The sequence below is a fragment of the Physeter macrocephalus genome, unplaced genomic scaffold, assembly GCF_002837175.3.
Source record: "Physeter macrocephalus isolate SW-GA unplaced genomic scaffold, ASM283717v5 random_494, whole genome shotgun sequence".
Lineage (NCBI taxonomy): Eukaryota > Metazoa > Chordata > Mammalia > Artiodactyla > Physeteridae > Physeter > Physeter macrocephalus.
Window position 1 is genome coordinate 23,749 of NW_021145780.1, and position 15,690 is coordinate 39,438.

Consider the following 15,690-nt stretch of genomic DNA (forward strand, 5'->3'; position numbering starts at 1 on the left):
CATTGACAGAGAGTAGATAAAGAAGATGTGGTACATATATACAATGGAATATTACTCAGCCATACAAAAGAACGAAATAATGCCATCTGCAGCAACATGGATGGACCCAGAGATTGTCACACTGAGTGAAGTTCAGTCAGACAGAGAAAGACAAATATCATATGACTTCGCTTGAATGTGGAGTCTAAAAAAATGCTACAAATGAACTTATTTACAAAACAGAAATAGAGTTACAGATGTAGAAAACAAACTTATGGTCACCAGGGGGAAAGCGGGGTGGGGGGGAGGGATAAATTGGGACTGATGTTTACACACTACTATATATAAAATAAGATAACTAATAAGGACTATAAAATAAGATAACTAATAAGGACCTACTGTAGAGCACGGGGAACTCTACTCAATACTCTGTAATGACCTGTATGGGAAAAGAATCTAAAAAAGAGTGGAGATATGTATAACTGATTCACTTTGCTGTACAGCAGAAACTAACATTGTAAATCAACTATACTCCAATACAAAATTGTTTTTAAACGCAAGAAGAAAAAAAAAAAGAACAAGACCATGCCATCCCTGAGATATCTGCTATCAGTGCTTTGCCTGAAAGGGAGCCTCCCCAAAGCTCACAACTGGTAAGAGGCTGAGCACTCAGCAGGAGGGGTGATGGGCCCCTCCTACCCTACGTCATCTGACTCCTCTAAACCAAGCTCTTTGAGAGTAGCGACCTCTTCACGCGAAGAGCTTCCATCACTACTTTTCTGCAGGAGACGCAAAACATCCTTGGGAGCCTGAGTTCTGTCAGCACCACCGGGAGCTGTGGGCAACGTCCTTCCAATAGAAGGAGACCCTGGGTCCCATCGTGGCCCACTTCCTCCAGGACTCTACTCACCAGCTATTATTTCACTCCACTGATTTCAAACAGATGTGGTCCATCTCCTATTTCAATAAGACAGAAACGGGGCAATTGACAACCTGAACGGATAATATCTTCCATTTGTTGCTGATGGTGTGTTCTTACACGAGAGCTCTATCTTTGTCTAACATCTAGAAAGATCACCGTTAAGATGGAGCTGTGTGATAAACACGGTTGGAGAGGAAACCGGGAAAAGGGAGCCCGAGGCTGTTCATCAGCTACTGACGAGAAGCACTCGCAGCTGGAGGTGAGGGTCCTGCTGCACAGCTGTCTGCAGCGAGGTGAGGAGAGTCTTTCTGTTCTCACCAGAACACATCTCTACAAGAGATGCATCGTTTAGGAACAGGCTGCCTAGGGGCAGAGGTCTAGCAGATGAGGAAGGAATGGGGAGGACACTCCCCAGAGAGAGAGCCTGGGTGGTGGGGTGGGAGGGTGAGTCCCTGAGCTGTGGAGACATGGCTGACAACCCAAGTGAAGGGCGCCCCTGTGCCATCTGCTTCTCCAGCACTAATGGGATTTCTGAGGCTGAGCTGGATTGGAGTTTAAGTCTGGAAAAAGAGAAAAGAAAAGCTGATGGCTGCAAGAAAGGCAAAGAGCACCCAAGCGTAGCACAGTGCTCCTGGCTCTAGTTTGGCTGTAGCGATTACGTGTCATTTTTATGGCTCTCTCGGTGTGGGGAGCGCTGCCACGGGCAAGGCTCACATCACCGCAGCACCCTTGCACACCGTGGCCTGGAGGAGGGTGCTGGGGGGGTGAGACAACCCGGCACAAACACCCTGCACCCCCAACAGTGACAGCAACATTGGGGGAAGGGCAGTGAAGGAGTCGGGCCTATGAGGGTGAGAGTCCCTGAGGGTGACTTCTGACCGTGTTTTTCCACCTGTGAGTGCAGCTCTGCAAGTGATTACAGGCTAAATAAACGTGGCCATCTCTTGTCCAAAGGATTCTTGGGAAACTTCCTTTTTTCTGGGTTCTGACTACAGATTTGGAGCATTTGAGGCTCTAAGAGGACCTGACAGGCTATCCTGTAGGCTCGAAGGAAACAGACCGTCCAGGTAACTCGCCTGTTTCCATAAGGAAACACATAATTCCAGAGCATTCTTCTTGTCCCCAACCCCAACTAGTAACCCTGGTAACTACCCTGATGGTTTGCACACTGATCATGTGCCCCCGAAAAGGGGCAACAAACAGAAAAACCGATCACTTAACTCTGCCAATATATTTTCACTTATTTACACACTGTAATCATACACCACTTCTACTATTTCTAAAACATATACATAATAAATATATCTAAACGAGTAAGATAAAAATAAGTAGAAAAAGTAGTTCTAGATGTTCTCTCCTCACATCTCAAATTATTTTCTTTGACACGGACTTTGGAAAGCATCGATTTAGTCTATCATTCGGTGCCTGGAAAAGGTGCAAAAGGCTAAGCATTTCTCTGAGTGTCTGAACTTACTGGCCAAAGTGGAAGAAATAAAAGCCCTGGTAGAACAACTGGAAAAGGGTTCAAGTCTTCCAAAAGAGTCTCCTTCACACCATCATGGAATGGTGAAGAGGAATCTTTCTGACTTGAAGAGAACCACATGTGTTGTTTCCTCTGTTTCTCGCCATTTCAAGAGATGTCAGATGTGGTTGTGATTTTTATGCTTTTCTCTCTGTTCCACATTCACCATGTGTTGCTCATTTTTACCATTTGCTTTGGGTTTCATGCCGTTCTGTCGCATTTCCCCTGCATTCCTTTTCCTGGGCTTTTACGCCCACCTCAAGCTGCTAGTTCATTTCAGAGCATCTTGTTACAGTATCAAGACAGAGAAAGTGAGCCACTCTTCAAAGAACAGGATGGAGAGAGGGACCAGAGACAGCATCTTATGGGCTGTGATGTGCTTACAGAGTGAGAGGTGAGTGGGATTTTTTTTAAAGACCACCACTACCCTTTAGCAACGCGGGGGAGTGGGGAGCATAAGAGTGGTGTAGCAGAGGGAGAAAAAGTGTGGATGTGATTAGGAAACTGCCGGGATTCCAGACCTCGGGCCAGTCTTTAAAACATATACTCACTGTCTGCTTTTTGCAGGACGCTGTGTCTGGCTATAGCGCTCCATGCTAATCAGGAAGGATTAGTGTAGCGCTAGGACCACCGCAAGAGTTCTGAAAGGGCCCCATGCAGCTCACCAAGGAAGCCAGCACACAGCCGGAGCCCTCCTCAGCAGGCCCTGTTTGATTCCACTCTGACGTCTCCCTTGAAGTGGATTCCTTCAGCCATCCTCTTTGTTCAGACCTTGACCATAACCTCCCATCTGCATCCAGTCCAGGCTCACCCCGCAAACTGATAATTCTTCACCACAGCTTCTGCCGGGTACCTTCTTAAGTTAACCACCTCCTGTTTCATTCTTCCCCTTACCACCCTCCAAAGGCTCCCCGCTGGTGAGAGTGGTGATTCCCTGCGCTTCTTTCTCCTGCCCTAATGTATGTGAAGAAGACCAACACGTTCCCATCAAGGACTGTGACTAAAGCGGGTTCTCTCACTGGGGTGGGACACCGACCCTTTGTCAGGGCTGAATCCGGACGTCTGGAGTGATTTGCAGTTTGAAAAGGAGCTTTCTAAATGAGCACTAAAGCCCCTTCACAGTCTAGCCCAATCTACTTTGCAAGTCTCAATGCCCATCCTCCTGCCCTGTCCTGTTCCCCGCCTCCAGCCACAATGGACGTCACGCCAAGACTAAGAGAGGCCCCTTGACATCTGTGCCTTTGCACATGCTGTTCCCTCAGCCTGGAGTTCCTCTAACCACTAACTCACCTTGCTGGGCTCTCTGAAGCTTCACCTTTTGTCTGAGAAGGAAATACAACTCTCTCCGCTCCTTTCCCTTCTGCAGACCCCATTCTTCCCCCGGGGTCTCTCGGTCTGGCGTCTGTCCTTCTGACACGCTCATCACACAGCTCAACAGTTGTTCATTCACCTCCCCTGAGACTGAGTGTCCAGAGAACAGCGACTCGTCTTATCCACATTTGTCAAGATGGCAGCCAGCTTGGTGCCCAGCAAGACTCAAGATGGGAGAACCGAACTGGAAGAGAGATGCCAGAATTATCGTCACTCTGGCTGCTGCCACTGCAGCCATCCTGCTCGCCCTCCTCGTCCGCACCCCGTGCCTTGGGGTGGCCCCTCGTCCCCTCAGTGCCCCCCAGCCTCCTTCCCTGCTAACTCCTGACGGGGCTCCGTGACTGGGGCGGCAGTGATTTACAACTGCATTTAGCGGAATCTAATCAGAAGTGTGAATACTCCCCTTCTATCTGGCACACATCCTCAGAGCTCTAATTATTCACACATTTTGGCACGCATTCTGGTGTTCCCCTACCAAGCTCCTAATCCCCGCAGATCAGTTAAAATAAATGAAAGAGAGACTCAAAAGGCACTTTAAAAATTCAACTGTTCTCCCAATGAGTTTGAACGGGCTCCAGATAACCAGTGGCTGCAGCTGACTGCCATTTAGAATATAAGAGCCCTTCTGCCCACCCCCTTCCACCCCAAGCCCCTTCCTGTACCCCCTGCATATAAAAACACGATTCTCCCTATTTAAGAGAAACACTTGAGATCAGGGCCCTGACATGTTTTCAATGATCCGCATTAAAAACCAAGAAAACAGAGTCACCATCCCAAGATCCAATCAGTGCCAAAGCAATTCTGCTTTTTCCACGTAGGTAATACGAGACCAGCCCGGGCCTAACGATTACAACTTTCCGAATGCACCTATTAAAGAGCTCCCCGGGCACAGGAAGTCATTACCGCAGAAATTAAAGCCATGTACCAAGCTCGGAATTTGAGAAAAGTTTTCAAACAGACAATACACTCATGAATACAAGCACATGCAGCAAGTACGGGCCCGGCGTCTGCAGATTTAAGGAAAGCGATACGTGCAGCTTCCCACACTCCCCACCCTTTCTCTTTGCCTGCATTTCTCTCCCCGCAGATCCTCAAATCTCACTCCTTTAGCGCCTTCAGCTCTTTGTTCAAATGTCTCCCTTGGAAAAGACCTTCTCTGGCCGCCCTATTTAAGACTGCAAGCACTCCCCCACCTTCCCGCTTTACTTTCCCTCTAGCGTTTATCCTCTGACACAGTGTGCATTTTACTCACTTGTTCGTCATCTGCCCCTCCCACCACTGGAACGTAGGGATCCTTGGCTGCTGTGGCCACCGCTGTCTAAAGCAGCACCCAGCATGTAGCAGGTGCTCAACAACTATTTGATAACTGAAGAACAAACTCCTCCTGACGGTCTGTGTCTGTCTGAGACCCAGTCCCAGAAATCTGTAATCTTGTACTCGCTCACCTTGTATCTGAGCAGACTGGCTGGGTGGAAGACGCCAAGTGCAGGATTAGTAACATAAGCTTTGGGGGGAAATCACGGGTTCTGAATTCTCGACTCGGCTTTGTTCCTCACATGCTGGGCAAACTGGACTGCTGTCCCCGTAGCTTTGAAACAAGGAGAGTATACCAAGAAAAAACTATCTTCCACTATTACTAGAAAGTTCACATGCAAGAGAGAACTTGGAAAAGTTAAAGGCACTCTCCACATGCAAGATGATACTATTCTCCAAAGATAAGGCAGTGCTGTCGATTTTACTCTTCCCCAAACCAGGTATATTCTCAGTTACAGAAAGTAACAAGTACATCATGGTGACATGTAAGGGAAACAAGGAGACAGTTTATCTATGCTCTTCCACTTCAAAACTCTGCAGGCCAGTTGGGGTGGCAGAGGAAAGGCGAGAGCTTTACCAAACTTCTGCTACTAAAAGTTCGGCTTTCCTAACCTCATCTCTCCGAGAGGCTGGCGGCAACTGCGTGTTTCCTGGGGCAGGGAGGTTCTAGATGACTCCTTGGACAGGTAAGGGGATATTTGCAGTGGTTGATCAAGTAAGTTAGACTGAAAACACAGATGAAGGTTTGAAAATTCTGGTTATTTGGGAACTTCTCATCTGAGCACTACTTTGTAGTTGGAGGGGGTGGACTGTAAATGTGAGCTGTGGTTTGTTTGTTTTTTTTCAATGGTTATTCATAGGAGAGAAGGTTGTTTAACACTGAGCAGAACTGTTCCCTTGCTCCGGCCCAGGTGCCCCGAGTAACTGAGAGACTTTTGTTACTAGGGTCGGCGCCAGACCAAGGAAAACATCACCCCCACTTGTCTATTTATATAAAATACTCCAGCCATTTATATGTCTTCGCGTTTGGGGGTAACAGCCACACAGCGTAGACGTTGATGTTTCATGCATGTGAAATAACACAGTAGAAACCTACTTTAAAAAATGACTTTTCTTCGGTGTCACCATGGAAACCAGCCAACATACTCTCTCCACACCTAACTCTGGGGGTGGGGTAAGGAATAACAGTGACTGGGGGAAAAAAGTCAAAACGTTGAAAATGCTCATAAATTCTGTTCTGTGCCAAAACATTTAACCTGAGACATTTTTCTTCTGCTTTGGGCTGGGATGTCTACCTGTGATGTTTACTTCTTGAACTTGGTTTGATTTTCAAAACTAAGAAAACTCCAATCGGGAAGTTTAGTGAAGTTCCTATTAAGCAATGAATCACTTCAGGGAATACAAGGGCCTTCAGCCTGTTCTCTTCAGTGGCTTTGAGTCAGAGGCTACAGAGAATGGAAAAACAGCAGCTGGTGGGACTGAAGGGTCAAGGGTGGGAGAGGGCAGTGGGGGTGCGGGGAGCTCATCAAAAGAGGAAGAAAGTCGGGGACAGTCCTAACTCCCCTTCTGGCTCTGATCACGGCTCTGATCTCTACACCGCCCAGATCCTGGCGTTTTCTTCCTCACGAATCCCAAACAATCTCTTTAGGAAGTTGACCGTTTATTGGCTGAATCAACCTGAGGCGCACTATGCCTTTCAAGAGTGGTAAAAAGAAGGAAGACTCTATCAGAGTCTGACTACTAGTGATTTTGAGGAAAAAAAAAAAAAGTGTGTATACACACACACACACACACACACACACACACACACACCCATACCTAGACTCTGAAGAAAAAGATCAGCAGGGATTTCCCAATTTGATATTTGTTTCTTTGAAAGTCACTCATGGTTTAAGAAGACAAGCTTTCTTAGCAATGACTTCCCTTGATTCTCAAATAAAGTGCTCTTGGTGGAGATGAGGCTTTGGCTACAAAGATCAGTTCTGCAAACAAGAGGACCATTTTTATTCTGAGTCTTGAATGCCTAGTTCAAAGTGGAAGCTGATTTCAAATCATACCATCCTTTCCATTTATTTATTTTAAATTCGAACGTCAGGATTTGCTGCACATAAATCCTTACTATTTTCGTGGTTGATTTTTCGGGCAGAGACTATTTCTTCTCCTGCCCTATCACGTTACATTTCTTTCTGGTCAGTGGATTTTATTTAATTTCCTAGAACTGTATCTCGGTTCTAAAGACTGTTCCCTGTCTCTCAAAACATCCTAGTAGTAACAGTGCTTAGTATACTATAACACAATGTAAAATAAGTATCTTTTTTCAAAGGAATTAGTAGACCTTCCAAGAAAGGTTATTTAATAAACCAGTAGAAAGAGTAGAAAACCTAAAGAGTGCATATTAGAAGTCACATTCAGGTTATTCTTACGCTTTGTTAACTTTCCTCCTGGAGTTTACTCTGATCTCTCAATCATGGTTACACTGATTGAGCACTTGGGAGAAAAGCGTATGTTTCATAAAAATAACAGAATCAACTTTTCCCACTAAGAACATAAAGAAATCCTGAGAAATGGGCAGAACAAAACTGAGACAAAATATTGTAATGAAATCCAGAGGAGGAGTAATTGTAAAGACTCCCTCACACAACCAGCCAAATGAGACTTGACTTTGATGCCTTAGCATCAATCTCTCCACCCATTCATTTGGTCATCCAGCCCCTCAGCCACCCAGCCCGCTCATGGATACATGGATTCCACAGGTGCACTTGTGCGCTACTGCAGGTAAGCCCCTATTCCAGCACCGGAGACAGACAGGCAAGACCCCTCCTGTCCCCTAAGGAGCTCACCTGCCACCAGGGGTCACATACCATTTTCCCTTTCCATCTCTCAGCTCCTAGGGGTCACCTCCCCTTGGAAGTGTAAACATAGCCTCTTCCACACATTCCTCCCTGAGTTCCTGGCTCTGAGCACATACACTTACAAAGCAGAACAAGGAGGTATGCATCTTTATCAGCAATTGCTGAGAGGAGCACTTAAAAAAAAAAATTCAGGGGCTTGAAAAGAAATATAGTATGTAGACGGGGAGAGGGAAATTACATGGGGAGGGCAGATAGACATGCACGACATGGATAAAAATGCAAAAGTTATTATAATTTATTCATTAAATCCAGCATCGGAGAACAACGCTCTCTCAGAAACAGCCAACAGAGGGCTAAACTTCCAGGATGTTCCTCTTGCCTGGCGGAGTTTCAAATGCGGTGTCAGCAGGGTCCCAGAGCACTCTGCGCTGGTCTTGCTACGAGCCAGGCCCGTCCTTTTGCCAAGAGTGGGTCGTGCAGTTTGCTCAGATGGTGGTTCACGGAGACTTTCCACACTCCCCTGAGGGGAGTCCCAGGAGGCAGCACCTCTGGGCTCCGGTCCCCAACGTGTCTGGAAGTAGCATGTGACCTTGAGCACGCCCCTTGGCCTTCCTCGGCTCTAGCTTTTTCATTTCCAGTACAAATACCGACTTAGGCCATCCCTTGCTCCCAAACTTGTAGTAAGGAAGTGGTCAGATAATGCACGTGAGAATGTTCTGAAAATGTCAGGTCAGACGCAAGTGCCTGACTCACTCTCACCTGAGGAAATCAAAGCCCCACATGAGGGCTTCTTCTCCTCCCTCTCCTTCCCCATCCTTGTCCCAGTTTTTCCGCCCTTTCAAGATACTCCTCTCTTGCCTGCACCGATGTCATAGCACAAGCAATCAGCACCTGGCTATTTTAGGGAAGGGCAAAGCTTCCAGTTCATGAAATCTACTGTCTCAGAAGGTTGGAGGACACCACGAGAGCCTCAGTCTTAACTGAGGGTCAGTGTACGCCAGTCCCAGCAGGGCAGGGACTCCTGACCAAACTGCTGCTGTCCAACCCAGGGTACCTGGGGCCAACAGTGGGAGGGACAGCGTGGAGCTTCCCACCAAAAGAGGACTGCCAGGGTAACTAGCCGGAGGAATCCAAGAGCTAGAAAAGGCCCAAGAGCCCCACAGCCAAGCCTGAGATTTCCTAATACTTCCCACACTTACCAGGTGTCAACCTGTCACGGGTGTGAATGCCTTGCTCTCTTGGGCACAAGGATACTCAGGTAGATGAAGACACAGGTGCCCAGAGCCCTGTTCCTCAACTTAGCATACAGGGCACACTCCCCGCTCTGACCCTTCCTGCCCGCACTCCTAGGCCCTTCTTAAGTATGTGAAGTCATTTAGCTCCTCACCACGACCCTGTGAGTGAGCCACTCTCAATTTGCTCACAGTAAAGATGGTAAATTGAGGGGCGCAGAGGCAAGGTAACTTGCTCAGGACCACAGAGTCTGCCTCCAGAGTCTATGGTCTTTGCTACCATGAAACATCGCCTCTCAGGTGGATACTGGGGCAGAGGGGAAAGAGAGAGCAAGGAAGGCGCAGTCCCACCACGAAGCAGCAGAGACAAGCCAGGGCTCCTGCAGGTGAAAGGCTGAGCAGCTCAGGGCCTTGTCCACAGACTCGTGGCGCAGGTGGCTGAAAGCCCGCCCGTGCCGCCGCCCCACTCTCTTAGGTGTCGGGTGGGCTCCTGTTGACCCGGAAGCTGTTGAGTGAGCAGCTAGGCTTTGGCAAGCATCTTCTGCTATGAACATTCAGACTCATCTTAAAAAAAGAGTCCCATTTTCAGAAGCATATACACCTTGGCAAGGATGACAGCACGGTCTTAGGATGGCATCAGATCATTTTTGAAACCTGTGAGCCCAACTGACAAGGAGCTAATAGTTTGGAAGGGGAGAAACAAAGTCTCCTCATATTCTGGGGGCGGCAGACTCAGATCTGTTAGAGTTACTTACTGGCCAGAAATGTCCCATGTGCAAAAATGTTTTGAGGAAGTTCAGGTGCCCTGAAAGCAGGGCATCAGGGCCCATGTGGTGACTTGTCCTCGGTTTCGGCATCTACTGGTCAAAGAACACGTCCGAACCTGCGCATCGGGAACTGTGCTGTGAGGAGCAGCGAGTGGGACCGTGAACACGGGCCCTGGGTCACTGCGGAAAGTGACAATTCAGGTTAGTACCTGATTCCAAGCGAAATTGCTAGCCTCGCTGTCTTCTAGGCCAAGTCCCTCTCCCACGCCCCTCCAAACCCACATATAACTACAGCAACTCTTGTTACTTGGACTTCATGCTCTCCATTTCTGCTTGTTGAACTCCCATCCTGATTATTCTTTAAACGTCTGTAAGACCTGTACTGATAACATCTTTTTCATTCCTGATGTGTTGGTATTGGTGTGTTTCCCCCCCTTGTTCAGTCTAGCTAAGGTTTTCTCTCAACTGTCTGTTTCCCATTTCTATAATTTCTGCTGCTTTATTATTTCCTTCCTTCTCATTTTGGGTTTATCTGTGTCCTTGTCCTACCTTCTCACAGTGGAACCTAGGTCATTGATTTCGGACTTTTCTTCTACTCTAATATAAGCGTTTAAAACCATCGATTCCTCTCTGAGCACTACTTTAGTTGCACTCCACAGATTTTGATACGTAGTATTCTTACTACCATTCGTTTAAAAACCTTTTCAAATTCCCCTTGTAATTTCCTCTTTGACCCATACGTAGAAATCTGTTTAATTTCCAAATATTTGGGATTTTCCTGGACATCTCATTCCTGGTGATTTCCAGTGAACTTCTAGCTTCACAGCCCACCTCAAATACCACGCCCCCTTGTCTCCCACCCTGGACCTTCTTCCTTCCCCTTGGGTCAGAATTAGACCGTAAGCTTCCCGAGGACAGGGACCATGCCACTTATGTATTGCTCTGTCTCCAGTGATTGGGTCAGTGTCTGCTCTACATCATGTACCCAACAAATATTTGTCAAACCGGTTCGTGACTTCTTGTGTGTTTTCCAGACCCTCTGTTACTGTCTGTGTAACTGAACTAGTTACCCAAGTTCAGGTCTGCCTCGCTAGAATGAGAGTTTGGGCACAGCAGGCCCTTGAATTTTATAGTCTCTCCAGGGCTTATTAGTCCAGGGCTGACACGGGTCGGGGCGGGGGTGCGGCTTTTACTAAAGGACATCTAAGCAACAGCTCTTTATAGAAAATCTCGACCTTCTAATATCGATGGGAGTGTCTGATGAGGCTCTTGGTTTAAGGGATACTGACAGCATAACTGATGGTATATTTAACGGCAGACACTGGCTGGGAAAACGTCAGTTTCTCCTGATGCGATGATATGCTTCTGCTAGTAGTCAATGGCATCCATTCAGCTGTCCCCTTTCCAGGACATCTAGGAAAATCAGAACCACGCTTCGTGTTTTTTCAGTAACTTCCTTTAGCTTATAATATTTGATAGTGTTTCTCAGCCTCGTTTATCGATTGATTGCTTTCTCCCAGACTGAGCTGTTTGGGGTCTCCGTGTATCTGTGTTTTTCGGCTGCTTTCCTCAGGTTCATTTTCAAAGTTAGGTAGCATCAATCACGTGATCCACCACATAGGCTGTCAATTAAATTTTGCTGAACAGGACTCTCATCATCCCATTAGGGAGCTAATTAGAAAGCTTATCTGCTGGTGGTCGGTGAAGAGGATGGAAAGTTTTCCGATGTACTTGGGAATGCTCTGAGGAGAGGGTGCCCCTGGGACAGAGGTGGGGCTGAGGGCAGGAGGCAACCCGCTTGGCCTCTTACCTTGGCAAGGTGCTCTGCCGGCCCCCGGCTGGGGCTCAGTTAATTGGTTCCACTGCCTCCTTCTTCCCTGAAGGATTACGCGTTTTCCCTCAGGCTGTTTAGAAAGGCTGAAAGGTCTTCCTAGGCAAAGGCCCGGGAATGTTTGGGAGCAGGAAGAGCCCCGAGAGCTAGGACGACCCTGAAGGCTTAAGTCTGGCCGCCCCAAGAGAAAAAGTGAGATCCAGAGAAAGGCTGAGGACAGCAGGTCGCTGGGAGAAAGGGACACACCAAGGCTGCAGCTCCAGGGACACGAAGGTCTGACTTATGGGAAAGGACACCAGAGTCTGGAGGTCAGAATAGAGCTGAGGAGCTCCATGGCAGAGAAAACAAGTCAAACAAGGACAGTTCCAAGAAGGACACGGTCTCAGACAGAGTGGGGATTCCCGGTCAACAGGCCACATCAGCCTGAGAGGCCACAAAGGCCCCGGGCTGCCCTTGGGAACGCCTGGGGCACTCTCTCCACCCGGCCGCTGAAATCTTGGGAGCTGACTGACAAACAGAAGGAAATGCCGGGTTTTGGAAATCGGCCCCACGTGTGTCTATGCTGGCGCCCAGCACTCCTCAGCTTGGAGGGCTGGGCATGGGTGCTTACGAGGTGACCCTCCAGCCCCCCAGGACAGGAAGCCTTCTGGCCTAGATGCACTGGTGGTCTGGCACCCCCAGCCTGGGCTCCTTCCCTTGCACCACGGCTGCCTCTGGGCCTGCAAGGGCCTTGCCATTGCAGGATCTCCAGTGGCTCTTGGGAGAGAGGGCTCTCGCGGTGATTCAGGAATGAGCTGTGCGTGCAGCTGGCAGAATCTGTGTGGACCACCAGGTCTGAGGACGCTCTCCCGTCAGAGCCCTGTGCAGGGGGCTTCCCTCTCGGAACATCACAGCCCCCCCCCCCCCCCCCCCCCCGTTTCCCACAACAAGCGCCAGGGCTCCTCCTTGTCCCTATTTCAATGGTTAAAGACACGCACACCAAATGCTTCCTAATTACTACTTTCATGGCAGCTGCAGTCATTTCCTTGGACTCTACTGCCATCAGTTTTCCTCACCGGTTTATCCTTAGCTACTCTGCTTGAATCTTGTCTGCCTCCCCCGAGCCCTTTCCTCCTCGCGCCTCACGGCTTGTCAGCACGCCTCCAATCCCCGGGAGAGATGGAAAGCCTTGTAGAGCCCACTGCGCAAACACACGTTCCTATTCATTTATCACATTTAGCATGCGCACTTCCACTCTCATCAAAGCCGGCCCCAGCTCGCTAACTCATTTCCCTCTCCCAATTACAAATTAGTCCATTAGGCTGTCTGCAGTAGGCCCTCTGTTGCATCTTGGTAATGGCTTCTGAGATTTCCATCATAATCGTAATGGCTCCCCATGCAGCCATGAGGGCAGATGGAGGCCGCTAGTGGGTAATGAGCTATCACGCTACCAAAGGGCACAGCCCTGGGCTCATTATTTAGTCTTGGCTGTTTTGTGAAAACAACAAGAAAGGTAAAATGCTGAAGGGAACACTTTAGCATATTAAATTAACACTTCCTGAAAATTCTCTCCGTAAACACGCCGTATTTTCCCTTTATGCAACATCCCCAGCGCCGGAGCACGCTAGGGAGGGCTGGCTGGGAGGGGGTGTTGAGGGTGGTGGGAAGAGAGAAGAGGAGGAAAGGAGGGGACGGGAGAGAAATGAGTCAGGAAAAGGGGGAAAATAAGTCACTGGAGAACGTGTCACAGCTCGCCGGAGGTCTTCACTCGTCAGCTACCGTCCTCTCCCGGCGACGTTCACACCCACTCCCCATCCCCCAAACAGGGCGGGGCTGTCACCAACAGCCAGCCTCACTCCACGATGATGCTCTGTCACTTAAAACCAGTTTGTCACCGTGCCCACAACGAAAGGTCCTGCAGAGCAGACCAAGTACCGTCTGCTGCAGATTTTTAAGTGATGCCATTCTACAATTTTTTTTTTTTAGAGAAAATACGAAAACAGTAAGACGTAAAATCAAAAAACAAACCCGCCACCGCCACCACCGACAACAAAAACCCCTGACCGAGGCGCCACCACCCAGACACCTGGCAACAGGTAACATTTACCGAGCACTAACTTGGGCCCGCTCTCGCGCTAAGCAGGTCACGCACATTACGTTGGTAGCTCACTCAACCTTCACAAGGTCCCTATGGGACAGGGCTGCCGCTGGCGAGGAATTCAGAGATCGGCAAAGTGGCACCACCTTCCCTGAGGGCACCGCGAGAGGCGAGAGGTGAGTCCAGGCAGAGTTACTGCCCACCCACGGCCCGCACCTCTGTGCCCTGCGCCGGGACGCACCGGCCCTCGCGGGGAGACCTGGCGGCACCTGTCCCTTCTAGCGCCCAGCCTCTCGTCCCTAGGGGCGCGAACCTCACCGCCCCCTGCTCCCTGCTCCCTCCGCCCAAGCCTCCTGCACACTTGTGGTAGGGCTCCTTGGACAGAGGCCCGCTTCTGATTCAGTAGTGATTTCCCCTCATGTTATCCATTCTTGCAGAACTGTTTAGCCTCGAGTTCCCCGCCCCCAAGTCCCCCCAGCCTTAACAGGTTATTTCTTCCGTACGTGGCAGCCTCTGGGGACTGGCCCTTAAGCTTTCATGTGGAGTTGATTCGGATTCCTCAGAATATGTCTCTTTACGTCTCCTTCCTGGAGGCAGGAACGGCCACAGCTGTGCCCTGACATGTGGATCCAGGTGCCAGCATCCCCTCCAGAGAGAAATGACAGCAACTATAAACGTCACTGTGAGGGAAATGCCACAGGAACAAATGGGGTCTTCTAACTGGAGCCAATGCAGGCGGGGACTGAGGCCACAGTGGTTTTGAGGAGACACAGGTGTGAGTCTGGAGGAACCAGAGGTACTTCTACTGATAAAAGTACCATAAATACTAACACAGTGGACCTATTTCCGAAAGCCTTTTCTCCCTGCTTTCAAAAGGGTCCTCCCAAACCCTTCCTAAAATGCCTGAGGTGGGTCCCAAACCGATCACCCCATTCTACTCTCTCCTGGCTCTTAAATCCACGACCACACTGCTTCCCTCTGAAGGGCTGGAAGAGCTTTCACGTCTATTATCTCATTCATCCCGGCAATGACACTGTGAGCCAACTAGGGGAGGCTGTAATTATCCCCAGGACACAGAAGAGGGAGGTAACTGGCTTGTCTAAGAGCCAGAATGAAAGCGGAGTCCCTGATTCCCAGTCAGGGGCTCACCCGGCCACACCACAGCCCCCCTCGTGGCTCTGCAGCTCCAGAAGCCACAAAATGCTCTTCCAAATAAATCCCCCGATCCTACTCTGGTAACAAAACACGAGGTCAGTTTAGAAAAGCCCGACTTCTAAGAATAGAAATGGCCCAAGCCCAGGATTCAAGATGGGTCTGCTTGTAAGCAGAGTGGGGGAACCGGTCGACTTTGCTAGGCTGTAAAATACAAATTTATGAGCTGTTTTTGTTAAATTCCGATACGGATTTTTGAAAACGAAAAGGATGGATGGGTAGATGGCAGCGAGATGTTTAATCAATGTCATAAAATATAACATTCATTGGGCTTCTAAAGTGAAATTACTAATCTGTGTAGAAGTATCATTAGGAGATAACTGACATTTCAGGCTTTGATTTGTAACTTGCAACAAATCTTACTTCCACATAATTCAAGCACTTTTAGGGATAGTCATCTATATTAAAAAATATCCAAACCTTTACCCCTCTGCTTCACAATCAAGCCTTTCTTTCCCTCCAGGACAGACCGCTAAATCAAAAAGGATACATTATCATATACATGCTTTAAATTAATGAAGACAGAAATATCATATTTAAATTAAATCGGGGATTTCTCACTTTGCTGCTTATCAGGGGAACTTAGCTATCTTTCATAAGTTTTTTTCCTT

At 48.6% G+C, this 15,690-nt stretch overlaps 1 long non-coding RNA gene across 1 annotated transcript; it reads left to right on the forward strand.

Moving 5' to 3' along the window:
- The first annotated feature begins 1,051 nt into the window (after nucleotides 1-1,051).
- LOC114485090 (uncharacterized) lies at nucleotides 1,052-6,556 on the forward strand. The gene is made up of 3 exons (XR_003678562.1): nucleotides 1,052-1,160; nucleotides 2,719-2,817; nucleotides 2,991-6,556. It is a non-coding gene; the product is annotated as an uncharacterized lncRNA (long non-coding RNA).
- Nucleotides 6,557-15,690: the final 9,134 nt, after the last annotated feature.